This window comes from Podarcis tiliguerta (assembly GCF_965153285.1).
Source record: "Podarcis tiliguerta genome assembly, chromosome: 8".
NCBI classification, from domain to species: domain Eukaryota; kingdom Metazoa; phylum Chordata; class Lepidosauria; order Squamata; family Lacertidae; genus Podarcis; species Podarcis tiliguerta.
Genome location: NC_139541.1, coordinates 72788390 through 72805021, shown reverse-complemented (window position 1 = coordinate 72805021; position 16632 = coordinate 72788390). Strand labels below are relative to the sequence as shown.

The window sequence follows — 16632 nt, the reverse complement described above, 5'->3', positions numbered from 1 at the left end:
ATTTCCCAGTGGTGTAGCCACTGTTGCATGCTGACAGCTTCTAGAGCCACAGGTGAGAGCTGAATGCAGGGTGGGGGACCAAAGATAGACAAACTACCCCAGAAGGAGCACAATGTGTCCCCTCACCAGAGGTACTACCTCTCCACTAGCGGTACCTCTATGCAAATCTATGGTGCAGCCGTACTGGGAATACTATGTTTAGTTCTGGTCACTGTACCCACAAACTGAAGTTGTAGAGCTGCAAAAGGTATAGAAAAGGCCAACAAAAATTATCAAGGGGCTGGAGCAACTCCCCTATGAATAGCGGCTTCTGGGGTTCATGAGTGGGAGAATGGCATTATGCTCGTGTATAATGCACCTGTTTGGCCATTGTGGGAGAAGGAGGCTGGACCTAAAACCCTTTGGCCTGATCCAGCTGGTCTTTTCTTTTGTTCTCATTCAAACACATGGAAATTGCTTGAAATGAGCTTTTAAAATCAGATGTTGAACCTGCCAGCTCTTTCCTGTAACTTCAGATGACTCACCTAAGGAAACAGCCAAGTTTAATTGCTATGCCAGTTCCAGCAGACCCAGAACCATTACTGTCTCTCCTTGCATTTCAGATTGCATCTCCTTATGTGGTCATTTTTTATCTGAGTTTTCCTCCAGGGGACCACGGATTCCTGGAAATATCCTCAACTTGCAAAAATGCATGCAAACATTTGTTTCACCTTGGTTGCCTAACCAAATAGATTGGTGGAGAAAGCTCCTTCCTTGCTTGTCTCCCCTAAAATTAATAGAACTAGGCACAAGGGTGACTATAACCAGGGATTGGGGTTAAGTTCAGTTCAATTAAAATTTTAATGGTTGTGACTGTCCTCATTTGGGACTGGTGGGGCTGGAGGCAGGGTGCCTAACAGCAGGTGGACCCAGAGCCAATGGCAGGTGGAACTGACTAATAAGTTATTCACACCATCAACTGAAAGCATTCTGGAACCACTTTGCACAATCATAGCTTCCCCAAAACAATTCTGCGAGCTGTTATTTGCTAAGGTTGCTGAGAGTTATTAGGAGGCCCCTCTTCCCCTTACAGAGCTGCCATTCTCAGAGTAATTTAACAATCAATCCCTTTTCCCAGGGAATGCTGGGAATTGCAGCTTTGAGAGAGGAATAGGGGAGGTTGGTCTCCTAACAACTCTCAACACCCGTCCCAAACAACAGCTCCCAGAATTCTTCAGGGGAAGCCATGACTGTGTAAATTGGTATCCTACTGCTTTTAATTTATGGTGTGAATGTAGCCTTAGGCAGCAGGTGACAGAAGTGGCATCAGAAACAATTGGGGGGAAGTGTTTCCCATTGTCAGTGCTGAAGTCTAACTGGATTTTCTGAATGTAGAAAGGAGGCAGTGACATTTTGGTTTTCACAGCAAAATAGCCCAACATCTGGAGGCTCACAGATATAATGGCTCAGTTAACACAGAGCACAAATTGTCTCTTCCCTGGGAGCTGTCCGTGGTCCTGGATGATGAAACTTGCACTCGCTGAATGCTGCAAACTATTGCCAAACCTTCTTCCTCCAGACTCCACCATGGGCTTATCATCACTTTGCTTCCAAAGGCTAAGGAAGGGGAATCGACTCCCCTGGGAGCTTTGGGACTATTTCACCAGAAGCATTTAAGTAGAGGCCAGATGACGCTTTGCTAAGGTCCTGTAATTGTATCCTTCATTATAGAGCCATTGTGTAGTAGATTGGGCTAAATGGTCTGAATTGTACTGTTCAACCCTCATGATTTTTTTGTTAAGGCAAGCAGAAGTTTCATGTGTTTTATCTCATTTTAGCTTCTGTTGATTTCAATAGTCTTTTGAACAATTCCTAAATACCTGGTTTTATTAATAATTTTAAATTTTTATTTTATATTTTTGTGAAGTTTTTCTTACTATCCAACAGTATATAAATTCTGTTAGATTAAATCAATTAAATAAGAAAATCCAATCGTTGCCAAATGCATCAGGAGCAGGGGAAAGGTTAAAAAATTTAAAATAAATCAAATAGTGCCTGTTTAAATCAGAATGTAGCCATGGCATGGAATTTCACATCAGGGTTGTGATACAAAGAAATATAAAGCCCCATTCCTAACCTCCCATTTTGCCATGTGCTCCTGTTACAGAACAGAGAGGAATCTCCCTCAAAATAATACGACTGCTGCTTTAGCTGAGATCAGGTTGCAGAAGCAACAATTGACAAAGAATCAGGAAGTGTTCTAAACTAAACCTCTCCATTAAGGTCACATTCACACCATACATTTAAAGCACAAAGGTAACACTTTAAACAGTCACATCTTCCCCCAAAAGCATCCTGGGAAAAGAAGTTTGTTACAGGTGCTGAGAATTTTCAGGAGACCCCTAGTTTAACAATCAATCCCTCCTCCCGGAGAACTCTGAAAATTGTAGCACTCTAAAAGGAATTGGGGTATCCTAACAATCTTCTGCACTCTTAGGGGACTACAGCTCCCAAAATTCTTTGGGTGAAGCTGTGTGGTCTCATGGTGTTTTTCAATGTATGGTGTTAATGTGGACCGAATCACTACAATTTAGTCACAACTTGAGTTTTGCTGTGTTTTTACCTGATGCTAGACACGCATGCACACAAATGTCAGCTTTAATTGAGTGGAGTCCCACAAGAGCTGCTTTCAAATAAAAAGAAAGATCTAAAGACCAACACCTTCTCCCCTGCACTGCTTCTCCAAAGGCCTCTCCTGGCCTTAGATGGGAAGAAGGAAGAGTGTGTGGAATGGTCCGCTTCTTGGGAGAAAAGCGATGACAAACCTAGACAGCATCTTAAAAAGCAGAGACATCACCTTGCCAACAAAGGTCCGTAAAGGTAAAGCTATGGTTTTCCCAGTAGTGATGTATGGAAGTGAGAGATGGACCATAAAGAAGGCTGATCGCTGAAGAATTGATGCTTTTGAATTATGGTGCTGGAGGAGACTCTTGAGAGTCCCATGGACTGCAAGAAGATCGAACCTATCCATTCTGAAGGAAATCAGCCCTGAGTGCTCACTGGAAGGACAAATCCTGAAGCTGATGCTCCAATACTTTGGCCACCTTATGAGAAGAGAAGACTCACTGGAAAAGACCCTGATGTTGGGGAAGATGGAGGGCACAAGGAGAAGGGAACGACAGAGGACGAGATGGTTGGACAGTGTTCTCGAAGCTACAAACATGAGTTTGACCAAACTGCGGGTGGCAGTGGAAGACAGGAGTGCCTGGTGTGCTCTGGTCCATGGGGTCACGAAGAGTCGGACACGACTAAACAACTGAACAACAACAACAACCTTAGCAAAGGATGCATCTATTTCAAATGAAGAAATAAGGGGGGGGGGGTGAAGAACAAAAGCCTCACGGAATGCAGCGGCTGAAGTTCTACTTGCCACTGCAGTGAGGCACAAATCATCAGCGTCAATAGCAGATGGCCAGGATGATTGAAAGGCAATGTCACATGACTGACAGGTGGGCATGGTTTGTAAAGAAAAAGAAAACAAAATGGCCTTGTGGGCTATTTGAGGGGTCAAGGGGCAGTCCTAATTAGGCTGAGGGCCAGCTCTTCCCTAGCCCAGACGGTGGGGTACATCTGGAGGTTGTCACACCTTGAGCTAGCCAGTGTGAATGGTGGGGGGAATTCCTTCCTCACCTACCCCTCATTCCCAAATGAAGAGAAGCAGGTACTCTTTTCTCCCTCCAGGTATCATTTTTTTATTCATTTCCATTCAGCCAATCATACAGGAGGACAAAAACAGTTGGAAAGCCAAAGGAGCAAGTTCAAAGAAGATGGCATGCGAGTAATGCGTTGGAAGCGTTTTTTCATGCTGAGTTGCTGCACGTGGTCCATTAGAAGAGGACATTCTTCAGCAGGAGCCCAGAGAGGGCCAGGAGGAGCGATGCATAAGGTGAAGGGGCCTTGCTACACACAACTTCATTGACTACTCCCGTAAATTGACCAGGTGCAGACTTCCCTAGCTGGTTTTTCAAAGACTCACACGTAGTCCCCTTCTCACACTTCTTTTCGACGCGGAATGTCCCTGGATGTAGAAAAGAAAGATGGGTTATCCGCAGAATCAACGTTCCAAGCCATTGTGGCCCAGACAATACATTTCCATGCCACTGGCATCCATTCTTTTCAGTAGCATGCTCAAGGAGGCGAACAAAATCAGAGCCACACGAAATAATCACAAGAACACGTCTTCTTCTACTCGCAGCAAGATATGATGGTGTTCGTGTGAATTTATCGCAAAGGCTCCTTGGGATGTTTCTAAGAACAGGGGCACACAGGGCCAGTCCAAGACATAGTGGCACCTGAGGCAAACCACAAAATGGCAGTAGCGTCCCCGTTACCGCCCCCTCCCCAGCCAGGGAGGAAGGTGTGAGAGAAGATCTACATCAGGAACAAGAGCAGGAGAAAACCAGCAGTGCCTCCTATTCGCCAACGGGCATCTGCAGAGGCGGCATTGGGAGGGGGCTGCCGGGGAGATGGTAAAACCAGCCTCCAAGAAACACACCACCGTGGTGGCAACAGCAGATGATGCATTCCTTAGAGGCCAGATCTGCTGCCCATGTGGAGTCTGCTGCCTGAGGCTGTCACTTCACCTTGCCTCATGGGTGAGCCGGCCCTGAAGATGTACTACATCACTACTTCGAGACTGGGTTGGGTGTTTCTGTCATATTGCTGCTGGTTATGGGTTTTTCAAAATCAATCTTATTTTTATTGAAAGAACAGAAAAAGGATCCCACTAGATGAAGCCAAAGTCCTTCCTTCTGTTCCTACAATAGCCAACCACCTTCCTATGGACCAGAAGCAAGATATGGATGCAACAGCACTTTCTCAACATGTTTTCCTCAGCAGCTGATATTCAGATGCATGCTGTCTCTGACACTGGAGGTACTAGATATATGTCATATCTAGTAGCCGTGGACAGCTGGGTGCACAATGCATTTTCCTAATCCCCCTTTAAATGGGGCAGCTGTCCCAGTGGTAGCCATTACTGCATAATGGAAGCAAATCCCAGAATTTAACTAAGGACTGTGCAACTTTCCCGTACGGGGCAAATTTAAGATGTGCACTGTTGTTTTGGGATTTGAAATTGATGGTGCATTGTGCATTAAGACATCTTACTGGCAGCAAGCTTGAGAAGGGTTGCCCCTAAAGGTTGCTAATAAATATCCCATAAAAGGATCCTTAAGTGCATTACAGTACTTTCTTTGTGGTCATGGGGTGGGGGAAATGTTTCCACATCAATTCCAGCTATTAATGGCTGTGGATCACTCCCCATTCACAGGTGCCAGTTCCTTTTTGTGTGTTTGTGTGGAATGAGTCTGCAGTTGCGGAGACTGATTGCAAACGTGACTAAGGGGAAGGGGGATCTTTTTCTCTCTCTTGTCTTTTCTTTTTGTTTAAGTGTCATTCAAGCTGTCAGCAGCAAAAGGCAGAGTTCTGCGGGGAAGCAGAACGACTGTGGCATTAGCCAAATCTTTGCTCCTTCACCACCAATTAGGGGGAGGGGGGAATGGTAAAAATGATTATGATAGCGGCAATGAAAGGAGGAAAGAAGCTGAGAATATTATTTGCCCAGGGATGGAAAGAAGAAAGAACCCCATCGAAAGAAGAACGGATAATGATGGACTATGCGGAAATGGCAAGGCTGACTGGGAAGATCAGGGACCAAGAGGATAATAAATTTGACAAAGAATGGCATAACTTTATAGAATATGTTAAAGAACACTGTAAACATTTAAAAAGGTTAGCAGGAGTGATATGGCACTTGTAATTTAAAATGACAAAGGATAAAATTGATGTGTAATAATTTAGATAAATGTAATTAGATGCAGTAAAAAAGAAGGATAAATTTTGGAAGCCAAGGGAGAGGTGGGGGGAAGTCCGGGGGTTCAGGGAACCCCATAAATGTACAGATATGGATTATGGCTTAATGTAAATGTGTGTGTGTGCGTGTATGCGTGTGTGTAAAATTGTGGGGGTTTTTTGAAACTTTGAAACTAAAAATTTTAAACTGAAAAGAAAAAAGAAAACGGAAGGAGGAAAGAAGCCCCACTGCAATTATAAGCCCCTTCCCCTCTCTCTCTCCAAATTCTTCTTGCATTTGAAAAGTTTGCTCTGAAATTTTCCTCTTCCCCCAGGAAAGGGCTGTAGTTCAAAAATAAAATTGGACATGTCTTTGAAGCAAAACGCAGGTGAGCCAAACTTGAATCCATATATGTCAGTGCCCTTCCAGACATTGGTGGACCCACCACACAGTTGTCCTTTCTTCACTGGTGGGGAAGCTGTGGCCTTACAGGTATTGTTGGGGCTCCATCTCCCATCAGCCTCAGCCAGCATGGTTGAAGGTCCCGGGTGCTGGGTGTTGGAATGCAGGAAGATCTGGATGACCATATATTCCCCGCATTCAACCATCGCTACACCCACTAGGCTACTTCATATATTCCCGAGGATAATGCACAGCACAGCGTTACCATTGGCTGAGAAAGACTTAGGCTCCCTCTCACTTACCGCTGACTTCAGTCACTAAATGTTGGCAGACATCATTCTTATCTTCACAAGTCACCTTTCGTCCAGAGCAAGTTTTAGCATTACTGCTGCATACTTCACATTCCAAAGAACTAGCTGGGGAAAGGGAATAAAAAGGGTGTGTGTAAAATAAAGCCAGAAATGATAACACAACTGAGCAATTAGCTGCCTTTTGATGGGAGATGAGGGATGGCATTATGCTGTGCCCACCATTCGCATATTTTCGTTCTTTCCCCTCTTCTCACCACTAGGAATAAAGTAGGGGAAGTCTTTAATTTGCACTAAAATATAATACAATTGTGTGTGGTAATCTTACTATGGGATTACTATGGTAATCCCAGGCCTCCTCCAGGAAAACAACCCAGTACATACATTATTATGTATGTGCATAATACAGTGCACATACTACAGCCCCGCAAGGCGAATGCCTCACAAGACGGAAAACCCGCTAGACGAAAGGGTTTTCTGTTTTGGAGGTGCTTCGCAAAACAAATTTGCTATGGGCTTGCTTCGCAAGACGAAAATGTCTTGCGATTCCTGGGGTTTTTTCCCCCTCCCCCCCCCCTTTTCCCCAAGCCCCTAAGCCGCTTAACAGCTGTTCGCTAAGCCGCTTAACAGCTGATCTAAGCCGCTTATCAGCTGATCTAAGCCGCTAATAGCCTTTTAGCAGCTAATCCGCTAATCCCTTAAGCCTTTAATAGCCGCTAATAGCCGCTAAACCGCTAATAGCGCTAATCCGCTAATGGGCTTGCTTCGCAAGATGAAAAAAACCGCAAGACGAAGAGACTCGCGGAACGGATTCTTTTCGTCTTGCAAGGCACCACTGTACAAACATACATTATTATGGCAGACATTATGATGCCCTAAAATTTCCCCTCCCCCCCCCTTCCCATTGGGAAGAACAACAGAACAGAAATCCACCCCAACACCTAGCCAAGCAGGGTCATCTGGTGCTGCTGACTTGCCTGAGTGTCTACTCAGAAGAAAGGCACACAGAGTTCAGTGGGCCTGACTCCCAGGTAAGGATGTGGGGGGCTATAGTGTTTTATCTATGGAGCCAGGGCTCCTCCAGATGACAATATCTTTTTGTACCAGGTCAGCGAGGACCACTTGCTTTTTAAAATTCTCCCATATATTACTTATTGGGGCAGTGGCATAGCATGGGTTGTCAGCACCCGGGGCAAGGCAAGTAATTTGCGCCCCCTAACCAGGTAGGGGCAGAGAGCTGCGAGTGCGAGCGAGCACCCCCCCCCCCCCGATGTTGCTGCCGGTGCGGCCGGGCCCCCCTGCACCCCCACGCTACGCCACTGTATTGGGGTGCCACTGTTCCCTGCCCCCCTTGACTACACCCATGTGGGGGGCACAGGAAGAAAACAAGATTGGAAGGGGGGCCACAGTGGGGAAAAGATTGGGAAACACTGGGATAGAAGATCCTTGTTGTTCCCTCCAACTCTACAATTCTGTTGGGGTTTTTTTATTGTGGGGGGTGGAGACCCACAGGGTCAAATTTCGAAGGCTAGCTCAAGGCTCTTGTAAAGTCCAAATTGGGCTGGTTCTCATGAAAATGAACTGGATATCTCTCCAGTCTCTAATTACCTCCAGCAAGAAGCACAGAAAAGAGGAGAAGTCCCAGGACAGCCTGCATGGCGATGGAAAGTCTCTGTTTGAGGAAAGATGTTCCCTGGACCAAAATGTCTGCAAAAGAAAATAAGACGCAAAAGACATTCAGTGGGGAAGCAGGCACATTCCTAAGGAAGGAAGTTGGAGATGTCGCTGAAAAGCACCAGAAAAACCCTGAATGGCTACAAAGTCCTTATGCTGGCTGATAAATGTCCACCTTTCCTCAGATATAATCCCTGATCCCTGATCTTCCAGAATTGGAAATCCTACTCAGAGGTTCCTCACTGTGGAAAACAATGTTCTGCCTGGCCTTTGGTTTGTGCTCAGTCTAACCCTTATGTTTCCCTCCCCTTATGGTTTTGATCTATGGGCTACTTTTAAAATGAGGCTGCATTTTAAATTGCATTTTAACCTGTATTTTTTTAACCTGGTTTTTTTCCTCCTATTATGTAATTTTACTGGTCTTAGCCGCTCTGAGCCTGGTTCTGGCCGTGGAGGGCAGGGTATAAATAAAATTTATTATTAATTTAGTAGTAGTAGTAGTAGTAGTAGTAGTAGTAGTATAGAATCATAGAATTGTAGAATTTGAAGGAACCCCTCAGGTCATCTAGTCTAACCCCCTGCAATGCAGGAATCTCAGCTAAAGCATCCACGACAGATGGCCACCCAACCTCTGCTTAAAAACCTCCATGGAAGGAGATGCAAAACAAGTAGAAATAAACGGAATAAGTCTGCACATTGTTTTTTGTGCTTTCAGTAATGGTGAAGGTGACAGGTTTCAGAAGCAAGCAAATTCCTGTTAAGTTTAGGTTCCTGGTTCAGAGGAGGGTTGGACTAGATGACCATTGGGGTCTCTTCCAGTTCTGCGATTCTATGAACTTTCTGGAATGGCGGGCATTTTTCATTCTGTTCTGGACCAATGAATATCAAGGATATATCAAGCAGTATGTTTTTGAGCTAATGAAAGTACCTCTCGTTTGTGTAGAGTTTATGACACTGTGGGTAAAAAAATGAATCAGTTTTACTCTGTGTGTGTGTGTGTGTGTGTGTGTGTACATGTAAGGCTGTTATCAAGCTGCAGTTCACAGGGCCACCAATAGGTGGCCCACTTCAGTGTGATGACAAAACAGCAGACAAGTAGGCAAGAAAGTCATGGCGGTGGCAGACGGCCTAGGCAAGCTGTTCAGGGAGTGGTTGCCAAACCACTGTGTGAAGCACTGCAGTGAGGTTTAATGGAGGGGGGGGAGGCTCTCCAGAAAGCCGTTAGTTAATTAAAATAAGAGGAAGCTCATTCCGTGTGTGTGTGTGAATGTGTGTCGAAAGTAGTCTACTGTACAAAGGCAAAAAACAACAACCCATTTGTTGCTCTGGCTACTTTTGCTTCTGCCACACCCATCACTGATATGTGGCCCAAGGGAGGTTGCCCAGGAGAGATTGCAGCTCTTGGGTGCAAAAAGCTTCCCTAGGCCTTGCCTAGCCTTGCTAGAGACAGAACCGAGGTCTAAGGAGCCCATCAACTCTGAACTGCTGTGATTTGTGCCCCTCGGCTACCAGCTGTGGCTACATCCATAACACATGAAGGTCTAGGTCTGCTATACCTACCTCTCTCCAGAGCCAACTCCTAGGGGCCGAGGTCCCTTCACCCCCCCCCAAAAAAAAAATATTTGACAGGGTCGTCCTCCCTCAAAGTTGATAGGTATTGCCATTCAAATGGTGTGCGCACGCTGCATCATGTGATTGATTGTGCGAGGTGAGCCTTACCTGCCCCCCATATTTTATTCAAGTTGCCACCCATGCTCCAAATTCTACACTGGATCTCAGACTGGGAAACCTGTGACCCTCTAGAACAGGGTTTCTCAAACTTGGGTCTCCAGCTGGTTTTGAACTACAGTTCCCATCATCCTTGACCACCGGTCCTGCTGGCTAGGGATGATGGGAGTTGTAGTCCAAAAACAGCTGGAGACCTAAGTTTGGGAAACTCAGCTCTAGAGGATGTTGGACTCCAGTTCCCAGCATCCCCTCCCATCACAGCCAATGATCAGGGAGGATGAGTTCCCAAGATCTGCACAAGGTTCTGTCCAAGCAACCTTGGTTTTCGCTCTCTCCTACTCCCTTCTAGAGGCCACCATTCATTTATTAAGGGGGAGATGCCCAGTTTTGCCAGTGTGTGGCTATCCTAAGCCAGAGGTTTGCTTGATTGTTATTATTTGTATAACCCCTGTTTCCTCCAAAGAGTTCAAGGTTGTGATCATTCAGGGGCACCTCCCAAGTCCTACTGCAATGCTCTAACCGCTACAATACGCTGCTCCTCAAACTGTGGTCTTTCAAGCTTTGGTTCAGGCAGTGCACAAAAAAAGGCTGCCGAACAGCCCATAATATCTCTGCCCCGTCCTGCCTTCCTAGAACTTGGCTCACAAACACACCCACATCCGTCGCATTAGAAAGGTATTGAAATATGGATCCTGCATGTTCTTCCATCTGTGGGATAAAAGTAGTTTATTAAGTAGCCTGCTGAGACCCCCAACAATTTTCAAGAGGTCCGTCAGGGTGGGAGAGCTTTAGCACTATTGTCCTAAACCTCCCCCCCCCTCCCCAGTATACAGCTTTCCCATAAATACATTTTTGAAATGTATAAATATTCAAAAAGGTTGTTTCTATTGATGAATGCTGCTTGTGCCTTCACTGCTGTCTTCCTTGTTTTCTGATTACCAGCTCTGTCTGAGAAGGGGCTTCGCAGAACTATTTCAGCCTTGTCTGCAAGTCTCCTGCACGGTTGGTGTTTTTGCCTATCCCTGTGGGTTCGTTAGGGAAGTTAGTTAATTCACTTTAAAAAATAATAACAATAACAACACATGAATCCTTTTCCTTCAAGGAGCTCAAGACAGCAGCATGTGTGGTTTCTCTCCCCCGTCCAATTTATCCTCACAAAAACCCTGCAAAATAGGTTGTGGTGAGAGATAGTGACTAGCCCAGAGGGCAGCCACAGTTGAGGTGAATGAGGGAGTGGGGAACCCCGGTCTCTAGCCCCCCCCCAGCCACGCCCCAGCTGCAATGCTCCCACCTCAGTCAGACACCTCTTTCTGCGTAATGGGTAAAATAGCTCTTCCCTCCCTCACTCTCGACTTTTATCCAGGGATCAATCAGTAAAGAAGAGGCCTGGATGGGAGAGGAAGGGCCTTGTGTGGGATTGTTTAGAAGAGACCAGAAGGGCCAGGCTCCCCAAGAGTCAAATGCTGAGATGCAGCAGGAGGCCAAAGTTGTGTGTTGAAATGATGTCACTCGTGGATTTCGAACCTCGGATTTGTGTTGCCCCAGGAATCGTGCCCCCCCCCCCCCAGTCTGGTCAGACACTCATAAGGTTCCTATACAGTGGTACCTCGGGTTAAGAACTTAATTCGTTCTGGATTTCCGTACTTAACCTGAAACTGTTCTTAACCTGAAGCACCACTTTAGCTAATGGGGCCTCCTGCTGCTGCCGCGCCGCTGGAGCATGATTTCTGTTCTCATCCTGAAGCAAAGTTCTTAACCCGAGGTACTATTTCTGGGTTAGCGGAGTCTGTAACCTGAAGCGTCTGTAACCTGAAGTGTATGTAACCCGAGGTACCACTGTATAAATATGGTTATGAATTAAAGCTCTCTGTATTTGGAAGTTCCCTAATATGGTTGCAAGCAGCAAATTTGTCTCCTCTCTCCCCCCAGCCGCTTGCCTTTGATGTCTCATTTTCTTCCTCTCTCACAAACAGCCAATCAAACCACAGACTCCATTCCAATTATCATTCAGAAACTCACAGAATGTTTCGCATCCTGTACCTTTTCCGAGGCCAGTCTTCTGTGCAAGATTGTTTCATGTTCTCCTCTTGCACAGAGACTGCTGGAGACTTAACAACATTTTTTTAATAGAACGAACTCCCAACTGTGCATGATGAGCAACGGGCAGCAGGCAACTCCCCAATGCCAGCCTGTAAAACAATGTTCATCTCCCCCTTTAAAAAGCAACAGCATTCACTTGGAGCCAAATGAAGCATCTCCCTTTTTTTCTTGCAAACCAAATCCAAAAGCCTCCAACTGCCTTTGGATAGGAAACTGCCTCATGTTGAGCCAGACCTTTGGTCCACCTAGATCAGTGTTGTCTACACAGACTCGCTGCAGCTCCCCAGGGTTTGGGGCAACCGTGAATTGATTTATCAGCAGAGGCAAAGTATTTTAAGTATTTGATTATCCAGCAGAGGAGATGCCCAGGATTGAACCTGGGACTTTGGGGCATACAAAGCAGATGCTCTGTTACTCAGCCGCAACCACTTTGTTGTGAGCTTTGATGGAAAAAAAATGTATCTCCCCATTCATGGAATCATAGAATCTTAGACCTGGAAGGGACCCAAGGGGCATCCAGTCCAACCCCCTGCAATGCAGGAATCTCGGCTAAAGCATCCATGACAGATGGCCACCCAACCTCTGCTTAAAAACCTCCAAGGAAGGAGAGTCCTTTCTTTCCAGCCCCACCCAAACAGCTGGGGCATGTTCAGTAGCTAGCAGGTGCCAGTCATCAAGCTATACCAGAGACCGAGCTAATATGTTTTCACTCAACACATCTCCTCTGCTGTTCCTGCTTTCATATATTAGCAGGGAGATGCTCATCAGTTTGCTAATTGGAAAGCGCTACAGCTTGCTTATTCCTATGCTGGATGAGAGGGCAATCTGGAGAGGAAGATAAATTTTAATGGTAGCATGTGGTGAATTTCCAGGGATAATGGAAGGCCCTGGAAGCCAGCCACCCCACCTTAGGCCCTAAAGTCTTCCATGCCAAGCAGTCGAAAGTACTCACCGGCAGCTATGAAGGAGGCAGAGGCAATTCCAGAGCTGGGAGCTGAGCTTCTTTGGAATCCTTGATTTCACCAAGGTCTCCTCCCACTGTCTGAGGCAGCTGAGAATGTTTTGCAGAATAAAAGAGAGAAGTATTTTTCTTCCCCAGAAAGGGGGAGGAGCAACACACCAGCTGCTCCGCCCTCCACCCTGCCCCTGCTCCCCATCAAATTGACTCGGGCCAAATGTGGGCGGTATCAATGAAGCTTCTCCAAAAAAGGCCCAAGTGAGGAAGCTGTGTGTTCCTCTATTCTGGTGAGATGCTAAGCAACACCAGGAAACCTCAAGGTTTGGACACAGCAGAGGAAACATTGGGAGACATGCAAAAGCACTGCCCACCCTCCCCAGCCTAGACCCAGCTTGGGGTCCTTTCCAAAACGCCGGCGCAGAGGCTGCTGCATTTTTATTTATTATTATTTTGGTTCTGCAGTTCATGAGAGAAAGAGCCTCCCACTTCGCCGCCGCTTGCTGCTAAATGCAAAAGACTTCCTGAAGTGGTCTGTTTTCAAATTGTTTTTGGCACTGGCCACAGTACCGCCTGCCAATTCAATTTAGCTAAAACCTTGGGTTGTTTTTAAAGCAACTGTCTGTCTACCTGACCTCCTCGTCTGGGGGGAAAAGTGATTTATTCCTCCAGAGCCCACCAGGATTGATGGTGGATAGGCAAGTGTGTATTACTAGATCCAGCAATAATGGGCTCTGCCCCTTCCTTTATTGGCTGTGCCTTGCAGAGAGAGAAAATTGTTGCACGCACTCCAGTCTATGAGGTCTGAGAGGCTCCGGGGGGGGGGGCGGTGCTTACCCAGCTGTCTGCTTTCCTTGGAATGAAGATGAATAGAGATTGTGGTATCTTGAGGATATATGGTTCTATTCACACATACAGTGGTACCTCGGGTTACATACGCTTCAGGTTACAGACTCCGGTAACCCAGAAATAGTACCTCGGGTTAAGAACTTTGCTTCAGGTTGAGAACAGAAATCATGCTCCGGCGGTGCAGCAGCAGCAGGAGGCCCCATTAGCTAAAGTGGTGCTTCAGGTTAAGAACAGACCTCAGGAACGAATTAAGTACTTAACCCGAGGTACCACTGTATAGATAACGTGTGTTACATGCCACTCCAATCTCCGAGTGGTGCAAGATTCCAGGGGTCCCACCCACTTGCCTAGAGTTCGTGTTTCCTTTTGGGAATGAGGCACAACAGAGACTGTGGTGTCTTTCTAATATATGCTTTGTTCATGCATATATACAACCTGAGCCTGTGACTGGGAGGCTCGCAACATTAAACACTCCAAAAAGTTCCCGTTTCTCTTTTTTTATATATAATATTTTATTAAGATTTTCACACAAAAAAAGAAAAACACAAAAATGAAAAATAAAGAACAATTTAAAACATTTCAATCTTTCATGACATATCTTTCATTTGCTTGTCTCTCGGACCTCCCCACACCTCCCCTCTTTGTATTCCAATTCAATTCATTTATTCAGCAAATCCTTTCCCTCTTTACTTTTACCTTATCTTGATCTTAATATATTATGGCTTTAACTTTCCACCTGTTAACATTCCATTTTTGCATATTCTTTCATAACATTATTGCTAAAAACCCCTTAACCTCAATCCAACATCATTCTAACATTCATTAATTTTGCAATATTTCTGTAAATAGTCTTTAAATTTCTTCCAGTCTTCTTCCACCAGCTCTTTTCCCTGGTCTCGGATTCTGCCGGTCATTTCCGCCAATTCCATATAGTCTATCACCTTCATCTGTCATTCTTCCAAAGTGGGTAATTCTTGTGTCTTCCAATACTTCGCAATGAGTATTCTTGCTGCTGTTGTAGCATACATAAAGAAAGTTCTGTCCTTCTTTGACACCAATTGGCCGACCATGCCCAGGAGAAAGGCCTCTGGTTTCTTCAGGAAGGTATATTTAAATACCTTTTTCATTTCATTATATATCATCTCCCAGAATGCCTTAATCCTTGGGCACGTCCACCAAAGGTGAAAGAATGTACCTTCAGTCTCTTTACATTTCCAACATTTGTTATCGGGCAAATGATAAATTTTTGCTAGCTTGACTGGTGTCATGTACCACCTGTATATCATTTTCATAATATTCTCTCAAAAAGTTCCTGTTTCTCCAATTGCTGCAGCCTTGGAAGCAAAAAGAAATCCGCCGTCGTTCTCTCTCCCTCACTGGCTTGCCGCATTTTTACTGCTTGAGGTCTATCACATGGGGTCGTGAAGGGACCCAGCCTACTCCCCATTCCTGACTGAGTGAGGGGAAAGGTGGTGGATCTTTGCCCCTTGAGGCTTTTTGCAACATGCATCCAGAATTGCAGCTGGCAGAACTTGAGCATGTAATTCAATTAACACATTGCTTAATGAAACCAATAAGTAGAACCTACAGGGAAATTTAAAGAACATTGTCAAGTTCAAACCCCTCCAGAGCAACCAATACTTTCATTGCGTCTCCCCACCCACCCCACCAAATACAGTTTTGATCTGTCTTCCAGTGCTCATCCTTATCCTTATATTATAGCACATTTTCAATAAGCACTGATTTGGCAGGATAGCAGTTCTGTTAATGTACTTCAACTGAGCACAATGTACTCTTCTCTTAATTGAAGGTTATTCAGTCTCTGAATGCAATAAAAGCTGGAGGGATTCCAAATGGAAAAGAATATAATTTGCAGAGCAATCTAGTCTGTGCCATTTCCAAAGCATTTACAGCAACAGGGAGGAATCTGTAGCCCTCCAGACACAGTTAGACTACAATTCATTCCTGACCATTGGCAATACTGGCCAGGACTGATGGGAGCTGAAGTCCAACTACATTGGGAGGACCACAGGTTCTCCATCCCTGATATATGGTAACACCATCAGTCCCTCAAACTGCAGCTTCATACAGCATTTGTTGAGATGGATTGGTTTTTCTCCCATGTCAGTTTTGCATGACTTCATTCATAAGTCTGTTCCACCCTGTTTCCATATTAATCTGACTTTTAAAAATTAATCAGTACCAAAAAAAATCATATTTGTTTGTGCATTTAAATTAGGCATGAGAACTAGCCACAAATCCCAGTTTTGAAAAATTGAGCTTTATACACCCTTGTTCACCGTAATGGAGGTTGATGTGTCCATACCTTAGATGATAGATAGATAGATAGATAGATAGATAGATAGATAGATAGATATAGATAGACAGACGGACGGGTGAAATTTTTAGGCCTAGTAGATGCTTCTGAGTGAACATTTTTGCAAAACCCATTTCCCCTGATATAATGCATTTCTGCACATGATCTTCCCTTAACAGGTGCATTCTTATGCACACTTTACCATGGCATATGCATTTTTATCCACATGTACACACCACATTTCAAAATTCAGGGAAACGTGAATTTTGGATAGCTGTGTTTCAGTTCTCCCATTGTTTCAGAATTTAAAAGCATGAAGGATGGAACAAAATGAGAGAAAAGAGCAATGTATCACAGTGAAAGTCAAACAACCCAACAAAACAGCACCAAAACCACAGCATCAATGGGCAGCAAAATCATCACAGTGTCAATATAGACAGGTGGGGGAAAATGGACCCAGAGAAGG

The 16632-nt window shown here is 45.1% G+C and overlaps 1 long non-coding RNA gene across 1 annotated transcript; it reads right to left on the bottom strand.

Annotated features, from left to right (window-relative positions):
• Positions 1-3706: 3706 nt before the first annotated feature.
• LOC310684107 lies at positions 3707-13121 on the bottom strand. The gene is made up of 4 exons (XR_014514687.1): positions 12998-13121; positions 8152-8250; positions 6538-6651; positions 3707-4057 (listed from the first exon to the last, which is right to left on the bottom strand). It is a non-coding gene; the product is annotated as an uncharacterized lncRNA (long non-coding RNA).
• Positions 13122-16632: the final 3511 nt, after the last annotated feature.